This window comes from Emydura macquarii, unplaced genomic scaffold (genome assembly GCF_026122565.2).
Source record: "Emydura macquarii macquarii isolate MOO-44397 ecotype Brisbane River unplaced genomic scaffold, CSIRO-AGI_Emac_v2 contig_3451, whole genome shotgun sequence".
Taxonomy (NCBI): domain Eukaryota; kingdom Metazoa; phylum Chordata; order Testudines; family Chelidae; genus Emydura; species Emydura macquarii.
The window spans coordinates 2,035,467-2,055,650 of NW_027133588.1; the positions used below are offsets into that span (position 1 = coordinate 2,035,467).

The window sequence follows — 20,184 nt, forward strand, 5'->3', positions numbered from 1 at the left end:
CACAATTTCAGAAGTGTCCATGCTGCCCCTGCAGACTCCTTAGAGTTATTTAACACAGACAGATCAGCCCTGGACTTTATAAAATAGACTGGCTACCCTTGTAGATTACTTAATGTCCTTCAACCTGGCTGGGTCAGTTTCAGACTTTAAAAAAATCATCAGGTTTTAGCAAGCCCCCTGCAGATATCTTAATGTCTTTGAAGACAAGCATTGAGGACTTTCGAAACTCCATGGGGATCTCATGGACTTTTGAGAGGTGCAAAAGTCCGTAGCAAATAACTTCAAAATTAACCATGCAGTCCTTCCCCAAATACTCAAAGACAGTAGTACAGATGAATAAATAAATTTGGAGTTAATAGACCGAACTGTTTTTGAGATATGTCGTTCTAAAAAGAAAAAAAAAAAAGAGAGAGAGACAGGACTCTCTTGCAAAAGTGAAAAACCTTCCATTTTTCAAACACTGTTCTCTCCCAGTTGCCTTAGCTGATTAATCTGAGCCTTTCTGGAATAAGACTCCTGTGGCATAAGAAAACTTCAGGCAGACTGATTTTTTTTTTTCTTTCTTTTTTTTTTGGTATGCAGTTGGGGTTGGAGAAACAGAATTGGATTTATAAAGGAAAACTAGTTATTGCTTTAACTTTGAAGTTGCCACCCCCGTTCCATAATACTGCTATGAGGTAATCTACTCATCCTATCCTGAGCTATACAACTCTTCTTAATCACTCACCTTGGAGTTTATGTAATGGGTTCATGACCTTTGGGAGGCATTCTGAACTGTGAGGCATCCAACTGAGACTGAGTCAAATCTAAAGTGCTTCACTGCTCCCCAGTGTTTGAAACTGCCCTAGGTTTCATGAAAAGGTTTCAATTTACTGAGCTCAACTCTTCATAACTTTATAACTACTGAACCATAGCTCTTCAAACTTGGCTTGCTTTTAGATCTCAATCAGACTTGCTGAAATCAAGCCATGTCTGAAGACTGTATGTACTATATTTTACCATAGGTGACGTAAGATTGGGTAAAATAATCTAGCTGACATTATATAGTGATTAATTATTTATAATGCTATAAATGTGAGAGAGAGAGGATGGTCTAGTGGCTAGGGCACTAGCCTGGGTCTTTGGAGACCTAGCTTCAATTCTCTCTCTGCCACAGGTTTCCTGTCTGACCCTGGACAAATCACCTAGTTTCCCTGTGTCGCTGTCTCTGTACAATGGGGATAACAGCACTGCCCTGCCTCCCAAGGGTGTGTGAGTATAAAACACTAAAGATTGTCAGGTGCTCTGGTCACGGGCTCTGTTAGTACCTAGGTAAGTAGCTATCCTAATTCAAACAGACATACACTGCAGCAGTAGAGCTAAGCTTCACCTTACTTGTGTATTTCCTGAGCTTTGAATGATTTTTCAGCTTAAAGATGCATTCGTGCTAGATTTTTACATTGGCTAGATGTATAGATCTAGATCTATAATCAATATACAGGTTTACCTATGTGCATGTATGTATAGTATACACACGCCACACCACACCACACATGTAGTTCTGCAAATCATGAGATAAATATCTGTATTTCCCAAACAATGGTGTAAACAGAAAACTATCAGACAGTCTAGGCTGACACTTCTTACACATGTCGACATCACTCACTCCTCCTGTTGTTTTTCCCTAGTCACGACAGTAACATGGTTCCAATGGGGAAAAGCACAGGGAGCAAACCAAAGGAGGAAACACAACAGAGGAAGTGGGATAAAGGTCATTCCTGTTGGGATGGGCCGTGGTGCTACTAGTGTAAGGTTTGTGTTGTGGCTTGTCTGGAAATGGCTGTCTAACCCAGGACTATTGGAACATGCGTGAGCTTTCCAGCACCATCATTTCTTTAGTGTAAATTGGATCCTCAGTAAAGATGGGTTCCAAGAATAATACATACCTAATTAACAGACAGCAGGGCTGATGTTTTTTAAAGTGGCCATTAGTTTTGGATGCTTGGATTTTTGTGTGCCCCTCTTAAGAGCTTACAATGGGATCTGGAGTAGACAGGGCCTCTGAAAATCAGGCTCAAGGTGGCCAGGTTGGGCACCTAGAAATGTAGGCAACCGAAATCAATAACTTCAGCCTAAGCTTTTCTGAGCCCTACTGCAAATCGGCTGTTGGGAAGCAGTGTGATCCCCCTGAGCTGAAGGTTGAGAATCATCCAGTTGCTGGGCTGCCTCTGAAGGGCAAGATAGGTTAATATGATCCCAATGCATCCCTAATCCAGTCTCCAGGACCAAGCAGGACTATCCATGACCCTGGAGTTGCCGGGGTGTCCCTCTGAGCATGGTGTCTGTGAAGAATAAGTGTCCTTTCTGCTCGCCTTGCTGGCTAAGGGCAGCACTGGGTGGGGCATGAAGAGTGGTCGCTAGTAGGAAGTTTGTTGTAAATTCTCACCCCACCCCAGCAGCCAGACAGGTCTGAATTGCTTGATGCCTACAGGTATCACTCGAGAAACACTGTGGTGTAGTGGGCTGAGCCTAAACCTCAGTGGTGTTGCTCCCAGGTCCTAATTTTGGCTGCTCCTCTGCTTGGCTGTGTGACATACAGTAACCTCTTTGGGCTTAAGTTACCTTTTCTGGAGAATGAGGATGATGGTGCTTCCCTGCCTCTCGGGGCCTTGTGAGGGTTGATTAGTTAATGTTTGTACAGCGCTCTGAAAACGTAAAGCACTGTGTAAGTGCTAATTATATATAGTAAGACATTTTTTTTCCCAGGGACTAAATTAACCTTTTCAAAAGAGAAACATCTCAGCCATTATCCCATCTCCAAAGGAACCTGTCATGGTTCTTTCCTTCAGAGAGCACCAGGGCACGCGTATCGGTCTCTATCCCATTCACTGGTGAAAGTGCTCATGGAAGGTGCATGGGGAGTGAATGTCAGTATTTGTGCTCATATGATCAGGAAATGGGACCCTGCCATTGACTTCTACTGAGACAGCCAGGAGGGTCTTGTTTAAGACCTTCTATGAGTACTCAGGAGGAGACCTTGCTCTGCTGCAGGCTCTGCTGCAGGCTCCATGGATGATCTCAGACAAACGACTTAGGATTCAGTCCTGTAAGCAGCGAGCACACGAATCCCAGTCCACCACAGCACTTTAACATGTGAATAGTGTTAGTGAGAACACTCGTGTGTCAGGTTAGTCATTTGCTTAAGTGGTTTGTTAGCGTGGCGCTTGAGTGTTTAGCAGCACTGGGGCCTTAATTTCCCTGTGCCTCAGTTCCCCATCTGTAAAATGTGGATAATACTTCCTTCTTTTCACCCTCTGTCTGTCTTTGTATGTACAGCACCTAGTACAGTGGGGCCCCGGTTTGAACAGGGCCCCTAGGCACCACCCTAATACAAACAGTGATTGTGCTGCCAATGGCCAAACTAAATCACTTGACTCAAGTTTAGAATATCCACCAGTAGAAGATTCAGAAATAGTATTCAGGGAATAACTTTGATTTGAAAAAGACATAAATGGGAGGGAATGACAATCTGTTCAGGGATATTCTATGACCAGAAAGAGGGTAAACTCTTCAGATAAATTGCTCTCCGCATTATTTGTTCAGCTCTTCTGATTACCACATCATGGAAAAGAGCAAGAGAGGGACAGGACGGCACAGAGGAAAGGGGGGGGCTTGATTCGGGGGTAGAAACAAAGAGATTTAATACCTATTGATGAAGAGGAATCATTTCCATAAAGCAGCTATTGGTGTCAGTGACATTACTAGTGTCACCGATGGAGAAATTCAGTTACTTCCAATGAAGGGAAAATAATTGTCTCTTGAGGCACAGCAGGTTGCTGTCATTTTCCTGTGAAACACTCCATCAAGTTCAGTTTTTAGAATAAAAGCTCTTAGGTCTTGACCAGTCCTGTCCAATCCTTTCTGCCAAGCACCAGAGGCTTCTTCCCACCTCGAAGGAAGTAGCAGTACAATGGCAGGATGGCACCACAGTTGCCCAGAGCATGATAATATTGGATGGGCACAAACCATTACGTTGCGTGGAAGGCTGGCCTGATGTGTAAGGCATTGGGATAGGACGCAGGAGATGTGGGCTCCATTCCTGGCTCTGCCAGACTCCCTGTGCGCCTTTGTGCACTGTCCCTTAATCTCCCTGGTTTCCCATCTGAAAAGTGGAGATACCCGTACTCTCAGGCCTCAGAGGTGGTTGTGAGGACACGTTTTTTAATGTTTGTGCAGTGCTTAGGCGATCCAGTGGTGGGAGGGGTAGATTGAGATACTGTCCTTGGCAGAAATAGCCAGAATGGACCCTGGTAAGCAGAGATGCCCAAGGTGGACTCGTGTGTGTGTGTCCAGCCCTCCCACCGTAGCATCCATCACTCTGTGGGGAGCCAGGATTCCCCAGTTGTCTATTTCAGGTACTTATATTGGTCCTGTTATTGTAGTGCCTGAGCACCTCACTGCTATTAACATAGTGGCTTGTCCTCATCACAACCCTGTAAAGTGAGACAAGTGCAGCTATCCCCATTGTACAGGAGGGGAGCTGAGGCACAGAGAGACTAAGGGCTTGTCTGCATGAACTCAGTTTGTGGCAAGCTGAGGTGTAAATCTAGCCTGCACGAGCCTGCCGGGTGCTGAAAGCTCCATAGTGAGATTAAAGTGCAAGATGGAATTTTTCGTGCCCAGCACAGGCTCCACACAGACAGTTTGCGCACAGCATGCTGGATTTATGCCCCAGCTTGCTGCAAATTAAGAGTTTGTGTAAATTGCTGAGGGTTACCTAGGACGTTTATCGTAGAGGAGAGAATTGAACCTGGATTTTACTAATCCCCAGCTAGCAGCCTGACCACTAGTCCATCTCTATAGACAGTAGAGCTAGTGGCACAAATCTGGGAATCTCCCTGCAGCTTGTCATGCTATATGGCTTTCCTAGCATCTAAGCCGTAGCCCAGAGAAGTCAGTAGAAGGACACCTATTAAGTTCAGTGGGCTCTGGCCAGGCCCACATTAGTCTACTTTTTAATGCTCTGGTACAGTGTGTATAGGTTTCAGCAACAATCATCATTAAAACTCCCTGCACCTTTGGTACCAAAGGCTGTGAGAGAGACAGAGGCGGCTGCCCTCCCCCAGGTTCTTGCAAGAGAGAAGAAATGGGGTAAACTGAGGACATGTTTGTGTTTGTCCCTTGCTGAGGGACTGCGGCCTGCTGCTGCTGGCTATTAAAGCTCCAAGGAGGAAAAACCATGAATCGGGGGGAAGAGGAGCAGGGGCATGAGGTGGGGAGAGATCAACACAAGGAAATATCTTCCCTGCTGCTGAGTGAAATTGGATGTGATCAGCAGTGTATCCCAGCATCTCAGACTGGAGAGCTTTCTTATTAGGAATTGAAAGAGGAATTAAAAAAAAAAAATTATACCAGCATCGTTTAAGGGAGGAATTCTTTCCCAAATGGCATCTGGTTTGTTTTTCTCAGTCCCACGCCGTTTCTCACCTTGACTCAGACTTGTTATTTAACTTGTTAAGCAACCCAGTCCCAAACTACAGAACATGGAAGCCAGTACCCCGTAACAGAGGCTTAGCTCCCCCAGAGATAAAGGGGAATCCCTCCTCAGAGTCACTCACGCAGATTTATCAGGCTTGATTCACTTAGCACTGTTGCAAATCAGGAGTACGTCCACTGAAAACAATGGAATTGCCCCAGCATAAAGCCACTGTGAGAGCAGAGCCAGGCCTACTGGCATTAACGGAGCTGGGCCATTTTCTTCCCATGACCAGCGATAGTGCCCAAATTATTTGTCATTGCTCCAGGGCACGCTGCAGTGGAGAAAGTCTGGGGCCAGCTCCTCAGCTGCTGCAGATCAGCGTATTGACTTGAAAGGCACTGTGGCCATTTCTACCAGCTGCAGATGTGACCGCTGGTTGCACCATTAGTGTAGGAACACCATCCTCCTCCATTGACCATGCAACCTGCCCCAACTTAAAGCCACCCAGAGTGTGGACAATCCAGCCAAAGCTGTGTCAGCTGAGCTGCACTCAGCTGGCAAACTTCAAAATTCCTCCCAGAGCCGCCCCCAGCCCCAGGCAATGTTCGACCCTTCGCTGCAGCACAGGACTGGCGAACTCCATCCCTCGGCCCATGGTCCCCGTCGAAATGCCATTTGAGTTGTGTTCTGCTCTGCTGCAGGGGATGACGCCCAGGCAGCAGTCTGGGGAAAACGGAGGGAGCCTTCCAGATGGGAGCAAACCCTCCTGCCAAATCCCCACCAGTTTTCATGGAGACATTGCTGTATCTCTGTCTTCAAGTCACCCTCCCTCTGTCCCACCCCTTCCCCCACACACCCACTATCCCCCTGACCACTCCCCCCCCCCCTCACTTCCACCATCCTCCTGCTACCAGTCTGACCTCTGAGGCAAATCAGTTCACACACTGTAATGTGATAATTACGAATGATTCCAGCAGTGCGGGAAGCAAAGATCATAGGCTGCAGTTATAATTTACCAACCTTGTGTTTCCAGCTCTACGAGGCAATGATTAAAATACCTGTTTGAGTGGCTTATTGGATCTAACAGGGACATTGCCTCAGGTACGGGGTGGGGGGGGCCTGTTGACTAATAATTCATGTGATTGCCAGCTGGCTTCCAGGGAGCCCCAGTTCTTCCAGGGAGCCCACAGACACATGAATGTCAGCTAACGCACCTGCAGCAGAGCCACTGACAGTAACAGTGGAAGGTTTGTCTGTGCAAAGAGACTCTCCGGTTGGGCCATGCGTTCTCCTCCGTGACTCTGTGTAGATCTCACGGGGGTCAATAAGGGTATGGGAAATTCTCCTTGGAAACCTCTCCTAGGCCAGAGCAAGGCAACACCCATCCCGCCCGCTGTTCGGTGGGATGGAGATGGTGCAGTCCTTGATTGAGTACATAAATGGGGCTAGCCAAAGGCGGGGATGACCGAGGTGATCCATGGTTTGAAGGTCCCTGTTGACACCGGACACTCAGTGACGTGTGTGGATACCAGTGAGACACGGCACGCCTGTTTTGTAGATCAATACAGTTTGATGTGCAAGGTTGTCTAGAGAGAGACTAGTTGAATACAAAGCCTAACATTAACTACAATCTATCATACTCCCTGGGCCTGGAGAGCTGAGCAGTCGCTCAGAAGGCTGTACACAGGAACAGCTTTCTTCAGGGGCCCTGCCAGGGAGTTCGTGGATCCTTGTCCTTTTGCGGAGTCAGGTGTTGATGGAGCGCGCCCCTTTGTCTAAGTAGTGACTTCTTATGCCCTTCCATAAACAGCTTTCACCTAATTACCTCTCTACTTATTATCATATATGCTAATTACCTACATTGGGTTTTCACCCTTAACTGCATTCCATTCTCACCATGATAACTGGAGTCGTCAAAACAACATCTGGTGATAGGAGGGGTGGTGTAAAAATATGCCCCTTGGCAATAAAACAGTGTACCCCAGACGTTCCAGGATAACTTCTTGTTCCCACCACCGTTCTCTATGTGCTGCTGCAAGCACACGTGTATTTTGTCTTGTTATGTGCTGTGGTCTGCAGAAACTGAGAGCTCTGCCAGGTTACTATGTAGCCCTGTTCATCTCTGCCCACCAGAAGATGTCATGCTGCAGGGTCAGAATAGCCACGCAAGCACCTGAAGCTATGCTAGGCCTGTAGGACAGTGGTCAGCAACTCAAATTGCACTGGGCCTCCAACAGCCCCCATGCCTTTGGGGCTCAGCTGCTAGCACACAGCCAAGAGCTGATGGCTCCAAAAGCCACAAGTCTCTCCCTACATCATCTGCATCTGGAGAGATCTCCCCTGGCATTTTGTGTTGAGTAGTTGGGCCCACTTTCCATGCTCTCGTGACCTGGCCGGGGGCCAGAGCCCACGGGCAGTCACAAGCAGCAGCAAAGGGGATTGAGTGCTAAGTAGAGAGCTAGATGGGGATACAGTTCGTACAGAGGACCAGGCATAAAAACAGGCTGTCCATTTCACACAGAACACGGGGGACAGCAACTCCACATGCCTCTACTGGAAGCCACATCCCCACACTTCCATTCCCAAGAACTGAGGACACCAGTCCCCTCTGTGGAGCCTTCCATAAGCACTGTCTAATATGCACTGTCTTATGCACACACGTGCTCTCGCACAGACACAAATGAATTTCAGCCCAGGAGAAGCTCCCTGCTCCTCTAAGTCCCCAGATGGCAGCAGCTCACTAACCCCCACTTCCCCTCACCCTGTCCTTGTCAGAGCCACACTGGTCTTTCTGACACGTGCATTGCACACACGCTCTGCAGCCTGAGCGCGCTGCTTTCAAACCCTGCGATGAGGCGCCCGAATGCCCTCGTGAGTCCTTTCGGAGGGAAAGCTTTTCACACTGCTTTAATCTTCCCCTCTGTGCTGCCTCCTGGAATGTCCCCTCCCTCCTCCCAGCCACATCTGGCCTGGCACTATTGGGCTAGCAGCGGAAGGGGCGGGGGTTGGGAGTTGAGAGACATGATTGTGCTTTTTCATTTAAAAAAAAAAAAAAAAAGGATTCCAGATGAAACAACCAAAGAAAAGAATTACCCAGCCCGAGTGCATCCTGAATTGTTTAAAACACTCGCATGAACTTTCCAGCCCCATGCAAAGGTGGGATCAGCACTTCAAGAGAGAATGAGCAAGGAGTTAAGCAACATTGCAAAGCGAGCTATTTATGGATGTTGAAAACTCCCTGCTCCTCCAATACCCTGTTCAATCCTTTAATTGTCTGCAGCTATTTTATAATGTGTCTCCGCCTGTGCTCTCTGGGGGAAAGCACCCAGGCCTTGCCAACAGGGTTGGGAAAATTCCGCCCCAGGCGCCAGCTGGCAGCGATACTGGCAATAGGATGGGCACTGGGCGCTCACAGATCTTCTGGGTTTGCTCTTAGGAGGGGCAGTGGATGTGGCCACCTAGGATGGGAAGCGTATTCTGTCAGGAGAACCCCTCCCAGGCCTACTTTCTTGGCGAGAGATGGAGGGTAAGAATTAATTGACTGGCCAACATCCTCTGGCTAGCCCTGTTTTGTCTGGCACCCTGACCTCTTAGGAGATAGTGAGCGTTGCCACAAATGCATGTTTCTGGTTGCTCTTCTGACAAGTTCTCCCAGCAGCAGACTTGCTCCTGGTAACAGGAAAGCTCTCCTCTTGCCTCACTAAACCCCCGTAAAGATGGTGTTCCAACACTATAAGAACTTGAGTTAATCCACTAATAGTCTTAGAGTAAGTCGGCCAAACAAGAAAAGAGATGGGAATAATCTCAAATGCCTCGAACTGCCTAGCTGTAAATGAAACCAGCTCCCTCTGAGCACCCTCCTCCCTCCAGTACAACTTCTCTCCCCACCATTCCTGAAAGCTTTGCACTCAAGTCACTCACTTCTACTTCTCCTGGCCCTCTTCTTGGGGCAGAACTAGATGAGTCGCCGCCCCCTTTAACCTGCCCACCACAAAGGAAAAGAGAAGCTGAAAGAACCAGCAGCTCAACTACACACCCTTCCCACCTGGAAGCCAAATGGCTGGCAGCCAGGCTGGGAGGACTATTAATAGGAGCTTTTTTCAGACCTCAGCTGCAAGATGCTTTGGTTGGTTTGGATGATTTAATGAGAAAAGGTCTCAGCATTGCCTGTCGTCATGATCCAGATAAAAAAAAGCAGACACTGCATGAAGAGACAGGGGAAACCTCCCCAGCTCACGCACCTTGAATTGTAATCCCCTCTGCTGTTAGTTACCAGACCACATGCAGCTCTGGCCAGGCTGGCTCACAGTCGGAAGCATTTAGAGGAAGAAGTTACTGTTAGTTTCTAGGAGGCAGAGTGGTCTAGTGGTTTAAACAGGAGCCTAGGATTCAGGTTCAATTCCCAGCTCTGGTACTGACTCACTAAATGACCTGGAGGCAGTCATAGCCAGGTCACTGTTTGCCTCAGTTTGCCCATCTCTCAACCAGGGCTAATAATACTTCATTTACTTCAAAGCGGTGTTAACTAAATGTTTGCAAAGCACTTTGATAGGTGAAAGATGCGGGCGGCAAACCTTCACTGGATTCATTGTTGCTGCTATGACCAACCCTCTGTCTATTAAAGGCGGTGCAAATCATCAGGCTGGAAGCAGGGTGTTTCCATGCAGAGGCCAGATATGACATGGGCTGTGTCCCAGAGCCTAACTGATCTCTACAGGACATGCAGCGACTGCTTGTGATATAATGCCAGAAATACTATCGAGTTCCCTGATAGACTTCCCAGGTGCTCTTCCCTGTAGAAGCCACTGGCAGTCTGATCTCAGACACACTAGTATGTTGCTTATGGGGTCTTAAGGACAGTGGATTTCTGACAGAATCCAGGACCCTCATAGCATATGTAGGGTTGCCGTCTTACCTATCTGAGTATCCGTACATGTTTGTTTGCTTCCTGGTTGGTTGCTACTGGTGAATGAGTGTTTGCTGCTGCTGGCTGGCCAAGGGTCAAACTCTCACAATGGCACAAGGCAGTGAGAGGGCATGTGGTGCCTCTTTACTCCTTTTTGCCCAGCTCATGGTACTACAAGTTGTGCTGTGGGAGGGGAAGCAGATTCCACGGATTCGCTTCATTCCCTTCCCGCAAGCTCTGCACAGGTGAGCAGGGGGGGGCAGGGCTGGCTCCACCCCCTCAGTACACAAGGAAATGGTGTGCTAGGTATAGGCCTGGTTCTGGGGCAGGTTATAACTCTCCAAGTCACATTCTGTTTCCCCATCTGCCCCTGGGCTCACGGCAAAGTCGTGGCTGAGCCCTGAGTGAATGTGTGAGCATTTAATGCACTGGGTCGGTAAGATCCATGAGTTGTTAGGGCCTCTTGAGCGTTTGATGAGACAATTCTGATTGTTAGATCCAAGGAAATGGGTAAACTCCCCTCTGCCGATCTCAGGGAATGTATAACCCAAATCATCCTCTCTGCTCCCAGCCTGCTTCTACACGCACTCCACAAAATCCAGCAGGCCAGAGAGACTGTCCTAGAATTCCTGCATGGCCTACCATCACACCTGCCAGATGCCCTCCACCTACTATGCTCTATAGCAGCCAGAAGTAAGGCACGTGGTGCCATGGGTTGGACCATGCCTCGGCTTTTAGTTCTTTTGTGTAATTTCTTTCTACCGCTTTCCCCTCCTCCCCTGCAGCCCTGTCCCTTTCTCTCCCAGCTCTTGCTCATCTTCAGCTCCTGGCCTTGATTCCCAGTCCCGACTGAGGGCTGTGGCTGTTGGAACCAGGCTGTTTAGACTACGTTTCGGTTCCAGCGGGAGGGGAATGCAGGGGGGGTTGACGGATCATGCCATTTCCTAGGAAATTTCTCTGTGTTTAAAGTGCTCTTTCAGGCGGAGACATCACTTTTAAAAAATGACTGGATGCTGCAGCTGTCATATTTTTTCATCTTAATAGTCATAACAAGGTGTGTGTGTGTGGGGGGGTGGGGAATCCTCTTGTTCTCTGCTCTCATGAAAGCAGCTGTGCTGTTTTAACTCTGAACATCCCTGGGAAAAACACAGCCTCCACCCCCCCACTTCCCCAATATGTTTTTAAATACTGGAACTGCCCTGGAGACAGAGTCGGGGAGGCAGCTGAACAGGCTGTAGACTGGAAGGATAACTGATTCCCCAAACAGTCTGGAACCCAGCCACCATCCCAGGATTTGGGTCAAGGATGGACCCCTGGCCAGTGAGGCCTGATTCTGAGTGGGGCTGAATATCTGCCCATCTCAGTGGAAAGCCACTGTGAAGCCTGGGTGCTCAGAATGCCACAGGATCAGACCCGCCCGCAGCCAGATCCTTAAGTGCTCAGCACCCATCACTGGGAGCAGATTTTCCAAAGAGCTCAGCTCCCATTTAGGACCCTAAATAAGGGCTAGATTTTGCTTAGTACCCAACATGCAACCAATCTGCCGAGCTCTTTGGTAAATCTGGTCCATTGTGGCTTATGGCTCCAAGCCCACTTTTATTTGGATCGCTGGATTTTTGACATTCCTCTCCATAAATTAAGAGACGTAGCTATCTTAGTTCCTGCCTACCCTTATAGGCACGTGGGGAAACTCTGCCTTCTCCCAGGAGAGCTGCAGTGCCTTAAGCAGCTAGACTGCCAGTAGAATATGAAGGCATGCCAAAGACAGCATCTTAGGCCTTGTCTTGGAGATTTGCCCTAGTCCAGCCATCAGTCAGCCAACCACTGGCGTAGCTGAAGCAGTGCAAGTCCCTTAAGTAAACAGGGCATCAGTTTGCACCAGTGCAGGTTCCCCTGGTTTCAGATAACACCACGAGTGCAAATAGCAGCTTTACCCATTAGGGGGATTGCACCAGTTCAGCTAGACCAAGGTCTGGAATCGGGACCACTCCATCCTGGAAACAACGCCTTAGAAATTCCTTCCTTTCCCAGCCCTTTTGACTTAAATCAATCCCAGAAGTCAGCCTTACAATCCTGAGACCAACAGCTCCTGTGCCGAAGTTTCCATCCGGCGGGGTTGTCATTCTTTGCTCAGCAAAGGCAGCGGGGGCTGCAGCTCTGGGGTCTGGCACTCAATGAGCAGGGATGCCTCTGGGCAGGAATCAGGTACACTGACAGAGTTGTTGGGCCAAAGGGAGGCAACAAGATTGGGGTAGCATGGAGCACTGCAGGTCAAGCTCAAGGGCTGGGGAGGGGCCCAGGCGAGGATAGCAAAGGTGATACAGCTCAAGATGACAGTGTCTATTAGCCAAACTGCATCTCCTGGGAGCAGGACAGAGATGCACTGGCAAAGCTGGAGGGGCAATACTGGGATAGCTAGAAATGCTGCAGGTCAGGATCAAGGTGCGTTGTCTGACTGAGCTGGGTAGGTTTGCACCAGGCTGTATTCAGGCTATTTCTAGCATTAAGAAATGCTCTCAGTCTCTTGTTTGCATGAACCTTACATTTTTGCAACACCAAATTCTTTATAATTACTCACTCAAGGCCCCACAGGATTTTTACAGGTGTTTATATGCCCTTCCATCTAATTGTTCACACACTGATCACCACCACTTCCATTCAAGGAAATTCTCCCCTCTCTCCCACACCTTGTCTCCTAACGAGTTCACTGTACTCTCGCCTGATTAGCGGATTTGAAATATAGTCTTCAGCTTCAAGACCCAAAATAGACATGGGGTTTTCTTTGCTCTGCTGGCAGCTTTTTATTATGTAAATCCCCTCTGAATCAAATTCAGTGCAGCATCGGAGATGCTCAGAAGGAACTATTTTTCCTAGGGTTTGTGAGCATTTTATGGGCAATCCTGGACACTCCTGGTACCTGGCCTCAGTATCCGCATTGCCTTCCTCATCACAGACATCCTCTACCCTGCACTTCCTTCTTCCTTTCCTGTGACCTCACTCACTGCATTTTCTTACTCAGGAAAGCAGGTCATCTCCTCACACTGTCCTCTTCCTCACTGACTGCCTACGCACCTGACTCTCCTTCTTCATAACTTCCTCGATTCTTGCTTTTCTTTCATCATAGGGAGGGATGGGCGGTCTCCTTCCTCACGCCTTTCTCTTCAGTTTTCTCAGTTCCCTAATCTTCCTCTCAGTAAGATCTTTCCTTTTCCTCTCTAACCGCTGCACCCAGGTTTCCTTCCATGTATCTCGCTCTGCCTTCTCTCTCCTTTCCCTCAGTACCCAACTCACCTTTCTCACACTAGCCTCTTCCTCTCGCTACTCCTCTCATACCTGACATTACTTCCTCACACTGTCCTCTTCCTCTCTCTCCTTCCTTCAGTACCAGACTGCCTGGTAGGAATTGTGGAAGTAGTGATTCCCATCTCTGGGCCAGCAGCTTATTGATGATGGGAAAGCAGTGGGCTGCGCCATTCCTGCCCTCGTAGGGTGAGGGGAGAAGGTGCCATGAGCACCTTGAATTCCAAGCTCCATGCCAGTGAGGGTCTTTACCCCCCGAGGGGGGCCGAGAGCTGTGTTTTGGAGTATATTGAGTGTGGGGCAGGGGGGAAGACGGGTGCTGGGTGAGAGGAGATATTTGCCACTAAATTACCTCCAGGACTTTGGTGGGAAAGTGGTGCTGGGCTGCCACTTGGGGAGGCAGGATAGCTGTGTGCAGGGCGCCTCTCTCAGGAGCAGGCACATGCTTAGGGAATGCTGGGGGTGGGCTGACACTGAGTGGACTGGACGGCTAATCGTTTGGAAACCAATTAGCTCAGCGTGTGACTGCGGAAGAAAGTAGCAGGCTTCCAAGCTGCCGCTGCCAGCGCTGTTAGTGCTGGGATGGTCGCCTGTGACCCTGGGTGATGAGGTGACAGGCAGGATGTGAAGTGTCCTTGGCTAGGAGGATGGGTGGAGGAAGTGTTGCCTGTGATGGTCTAAGATGTGCCCCAGGCACTGGGCCAGAATCCACACTCAGCTGCATTGTGTGACTCCACGGCCGTCCATGGAGTGACTCCACATCTGTCCCGGTCACTGTGCCCCAGCAGTCCTGGCCCGACGATGCGCTCTGAAGCCATTGGTCAGAAATCCCGTCTCTGGGGAAGGAGCTGAGACGCACATGCACCTCTGCAGTCCCCACTTGGGGGCTGTGCGCTGCCCCCACAAAGAGCCTCTGAGCCCACCTGGGGAGGAAGCGCTCAGTTCCTCGGTGGGGGTGTGGCTAATGCCTTGCCTTGCTCACCAGTGCCCCCCTCTGGCTGATGAAAGAGCAGCACTGACATGCCTGGAAGAGAGCTTCAGCTGGCTCAGCTGGAAGACCAGCAGCTCCCGCACTGGGGGTGCCAAGGCATAAAGCAGAGAGAATTGGGGGGAATCTTCTGAGGCTATGGATCCTGGGGTGGGGGAAGGGAATCTATGCCTCTCCTTTAACCCTCCTACACACCCACTGAACCACTGCTCCCGAGGCCACGCCGGCTAGAAACCCTGGCTCTCACTGTGCCTCTGGGGCGGGGAACGCCACAAGCGTCTGAGCTGAAATCTCCATTCCCTCCCCTGCCCGCTCTGTGTTGCTCCCACATCCCCTCCCCTTACTGAGCAGCTGCTTCAGGCAAGTCGATGCCTGATAACTAGGCCAGCCAGCCTTTGGAGACCTGGTTTCCCATAAAGCACCGAGTACGCTGGCTAAAGTCCTGTCAGCAGAGGAGGGTGCCCAGGCGAGCTAGGAAACACCTTGGCAAGGGATGACTCCTCTGCTAGCCTAAGCACCCTGGAAGAACTCCACCTGGGGTATCAGGCCTGTGTTTCCTTCCAAAAAGTGGGGAGGGGAAAGGCTGCCCCCGTATCTGGCAGAGACAAATGAGGGAAGATAGGACACTGACCCAGCCTGTGCCACTCACTCCAGCCCCTGGCACCTCCACGTGCCTGTGATGGCCGACTGTTTGAAATTGCCTTCCCTAGAACAGCAAATTACACACCTAGCTCCACTGATGCTCGGTGAAACACAGCCTTTCCCCGCTGAGGAGAGTCCGAGCAGGCAGGACTGAGGCATAAATTACAGCAGCGTAGCAGCGAGAGCTGCCGTCCTGTGCTCTGATTAACACTGGCAGGGCTGAGGCAGATCGCACCTGCCTTGCTGCAATGGAGCTGTCTTCCTCGCAGATCGCTGTGGAGCTCAGCACCTCGCTCCCTCAGGGCTGACCCCGTGTGCTGGCACATAGAGAACAAGTGCTTTGGCAGCATGGGAGAGGAGAGCTTAGACATGGACCCACCTTCCTCGAGGAAATCACCAGCAAGAGCTCCTGCCTCATTTCCCTCCCCTTTCCCTCGTCTCTTCCATTTGTTCCCCTCTCCCACTAGCTATGATCAAGTGCCCCGTAACCAGGACACTCCGCACACAACACAAGCAGCAAGAGAAACCCATGCATCCCAGTTGGCTGCTTCCCCCTGCTTCCAGGGTCCCTGGCCCTGCTTGATGACTGTGTTCACAGAGCAGCAGACGCTGCAGCCCTCTGGAAAGAGGAGGTAAGATTCCCTGGTACAATCCAGAGCAAGGCACATGGCCATTTCCTTCAAGGAACAGCTCTTGTCATGGTAACGGTAGAGAGGGGAACGGAATGTGACGTGATGATGATTGATTCCTTCCCTCGCTCCCTCCCTCCCTCGAAAGGAACTGACACCAGGCTCACGTAGGGCCAGACCTAGGGCTTATGAGGCCCTGTGTGATGTTACACATGCTGGGTTCAAGCTAGAGTTTGGTTGTGAGGCTCCACAGCCTCCTACATCCAGAAGTCAGGAGTAGATGCTGATGTGTAACTTTCCAAGCAGGTGAAGGAAATTCGGGAATATCTTTCCAGGCTCATGTGACACCACAAGAGAAACACGGTGAGAGGCAAGCTGCACCAACTGGGGCTCAATCAGACGCTGCTTTCCAGCTCTGTGCCATGAGGTGACAGTGCAGTGTTGTGATGCAATGGCATTGTCCCAAGAGACCCCATCTAAAAGCCCTTTGGCCACTGTGCTTTGCTGCCAGGGATGAGTACCCATCCCCCAACCACGCATGCTCCTCAGCCCTCTGTGCTCTGGGGGAGGAGATATCAGGGTTGCCTGGGGAGATAGTGTGGTTCAAAGGATATTTATATTTATTTTATTTCTTTAGATTTAGTCGTAGGTAACAAACAGGTGCCTGCACAAGAGCCCCGGGCACCCTGACACTTAGTCTTACGACAGCATGATACGCCCAGCAGCATTAATAACCAGACGCAATCAGCCGCAGCAAAGCTCTCTTCCAGCCTGTATCACCTCTGGCAACGAACACGCAAGCTGAGCCAGGAGCCCTGTCAAACCCAGGAGAGCCAGAAGACTGAGGTTCCAGTCCCACTTCTTCCACTCCCTCAGGAAATGACCTTGGGCTAACTCCTCCTAAGAGGCCATTCGTTTTGGCTGCTGACACAACCCATACTTGGGAAATGAAGGCCTTGCCCGTGCCAAGCTGTGCCCCGGGGAGGGGATGTTCAATGCTTTGAGAGCCGTGGCGGGGAAGCGCCAGTGGTGGAGTGCTAGGTAGCGTTGCTGCTGCCATTACTGCCATGTGGAACAGCGAGGCAGGGAATTGCCCAGAAGGCCCCAGTGAAGGGGTGGGGGGAGATCAGCTTGCACACGTGGGTCTGCTTTGAGGAGACTAGAAAAGGGGTGTCCATTATGTGGTGCTAATTGGATGATGCTTTCTCCGTTGACCCTAACCTGTAAAGATTAAGTCAAAAACACCGCCCAGAGGATCCACCTTCATTAAACCGATGTTCATTAAACCGACTTGGTGCTACCTCATTAAGCCTGTGTAATTGGAGGAGTTAATTGATTATCAATAGCTTCCGTTCCCTCACCCCTCACCTGCAAGGCCCTGCTGGGTCCTCCTTGGGGACAGTCATTGATCAAGTGGCTCAAGCTCACCCTTTAGATGACAGGCTTCTTGAAGGACACTCAATATGGTGCAGCCCTGCTTTGGTTTCAGGAAAACTTGTGGTGTTTGTGTGTGTCCACACAGCAGTGCCCTGGCACTGTCTGGGCCTCCAGCAGCGTGAGCTTCCCCACAGCAGGGCCCTGTCAGCGCGAGGTTTGGGGCTCTTCAGCATCAAAGGCAATTCTCCTCAGGCTGCAGTTGGCTGGTAATGTCCTGAGCTGTTTGGTTTTTCTAAAGCACTGGGGAGCTTTGATTTTTCTGGTTTCCACATCTGCTGCTTTTGTGTGTGTGCTTTTGATTGGTGTTTTTCTTTTGTATTTTTGCTAATATTCTTGAGTGATTCTTTAATGGGGTGTGAAATTCAAGACTCAGAACGAGATGCTTCATTAGTCCCAATTTAATCAAGGATTTCTGTTTATCCCGGTGCCTGTACTTAGCCACATGTGCCTGTGAATGTGAGGGGGCGGGGAGCATGCATGGGGCCAGATGAGGGTTTATGTGTGTGCTCGGGTGTCAGTGCAGGCTGCAGCTGTGTGCATGCTCATATGCTAATGTCTCCCACTGGAAGCCTGGGTGCTGGAAGGGCTGCATAAAGTGGGGGCACCAAGCAACTGGAATGGGTCAAATCTGAGTGGTGTTTGCAACCCCGTGTGCCAGATGCAACACCACTCTCTCACATCTAGCAAAGCTGCTTCTCCATCATGACGGAGGGGCAGCCAGGCCACATTTGCATGGGCAGCACTGACTTGGTGTACGGGGTCACACCACCACTCACGTTTGTCCCAGCCTCCCCTCCATCTTGCCAGCAGGGAAGGGCTCTGCCATACACCACCCAGCTCTGGTCAGGAGCCAAGGTGGGGGCTGGGTCTTCCAAGCCCCTCTGTTCTCCCTTGTTGCATCCCTGCTGAATTAAGATTCCTCAAAGTGGGATGGGGGCCATGGCCCATTTCCTGCCCTCCCCCTCCCCGTCTCAGGTGCCTACGTGTGGAAGGCCAAGCCTATGTGTGAGTGTATGCTCACACGTGGAACTTTGAGTGTGCAGCGGAATGCTCTCGGACTCTTACACAAACATACACACACCGACTCACACCCACACCTCTGCTGTAGCTCACCTGTTGTTAGATCGTGTGTCGTGATGCCCTGTCTCCTTTAGTAATGCATGATGGACATTCACAACACCAAACACTTCTGGGACTGGAAACACTGGAAAATCTGTTCTCAAGAGTTTGGGAGTTGCAAGCAATGCAAGAGTCCATTATCTACCCCTAAGACCCTGCAACAAGATGGCTGTTCCCCTGGCACGAGTCAGCAGATGTGATTCTCTAGCATCAGGTTTTCCCCGGGGTGGGTATTGAGGGTGCTGTGCTGTTGAAGATGCCATCTGGTTGCAGTTTTGTAAGAGTAGGGTCATTCAGCCCTGTGTCCTGGCCATATTATACCTCCGGTCAGAGGTGCATGGCTATGATGGCGATGGGAGCCAGGTAAACTAGCTAGAGATAGACAGAGAACTATATTCTACCCCTGCTGCCTTCCCCAGGCAGTTTCAACTACAGTAGTTTTTTAATTCTTCACTTCCTATTGTCCCATAGAGTGGTGTTGTGTTGTGCTCTGTTCAGCAGCTGATGCACTCCACCCCAGAAGTGGCTGCATTTCAGTGGTGAGGGAGATGATTCTGCTGCTGTGTTTGGCTTCCTAATATCCTGCTTGGTTTATCTGAGGTGCATTAAGAGGATCGTATTCTAACTCGTGGTCTGCCATCTTGGAGGCACGGGAGGGAGCATTGTAAACACAATCATGTTGATTGTGATGTCATTCATAACGTTCTGACCTGCTTTGGAATCCTTCTGGTGAAAGACATTGGGCTAAATCCTATCCTGCCTTCGAACCATGTGCATCCCCATTGAATTTCAACTTGCATGGGGTTGAGTGGAAAGATGGCTTTGACTCACTATGTGTAAATCACCATCAGTATCATGAACAAGTTTCTAGCCTCCTGCTTTAATGGTGGAGAAGAATCCTGCTTGAAAGTGATGGAAATCAGATGGGGTTTTGTTGAATCAACTCATACCCAAGCAATGTAAAAATCTCGAATGGTCTGGAAGTGCAGGACATCTTGGTTGCATTGAATATCTGGACTTTATCCAAACTTTTGGATTTGGCAAATATGGCTTGAAATGCAGAAGAGCTTTCTTACCGGAGTGTGAGGGTTTTGAATGTGGTGTGGTAAGTGCAATACCACCTTTGTTCTTTCATTGAGTTTCTGGCTGAGCGCATTTGATCCCACCCATAGCCAAGAAGTTCAGAGTAGAGCTGGTTAGAAAACAGTTTTCCCAACCCACCGTTATTTTTGAGAGTTTGACGTTTTTCCCATCATGAATTAGGACAAAGTCAAAATGCGAAAGCATTCACAAACAAAAAATAGAGAAATAAAATCATTTGGATCAAAATGTCTGTCTCTTTTTTAACTTGTTTTTCAGTCAAATCAGCTTAAATTTCTAAACGAAAACTTGCTTTGAACTGAAAAACTGGAATTTTTCATTTTCGAAATGTCCAAACAAAGCATTTGGATGATTTTGAAAACTCATTTTTATACCACATTTTGGGAGGTCGGGAAATTCATCGGATCCAAACCTGTTTGGTGAATGTTTTTGCCTTTGACAAATTGACATTTTTCATCAACAACAACAAAAATATTCTTGACCAGCTCTTGTTTGGAGGTAGCTTGAAGAGGAAAAATAATAGAGTGCAGGGCGGGGGGAGAGATTTAATGGAGCTGTTTTGACTCTCTAAAAGGATTCAAGCAGGGACTTTCTCTATCCAGAT

General features: G+C 49.4%; 1 protein-coding gene across 3 annotated transcripts in view; it reads left to right on the forward strand.

Moving 5' to 3' along the window:
• The window catches only part of LINGO1 (leucine rich repeat and Ig domain containing 1), a 429,045-nt gene that overhangs the window by 345,581 nt on the left and 63,280 nt on the right, over positions 1-20,184 (forward strand). The window contains exon 3 of one of the 3 annotated variants that reach the window (XR_010917386.1): positions 15,564-15,696. The exons of the other annotated variants lie outside the window; for them this stretch is intronic. The gene's annotated coding sequence lies outside the window, so the exon portion shown is untranslated. Of the gene's footprint in view, positions 1-15,563; positions 15,697-20,184 lie in introns of those variants that run through there. 3 annotated transcript variants of the gene reach the window in all.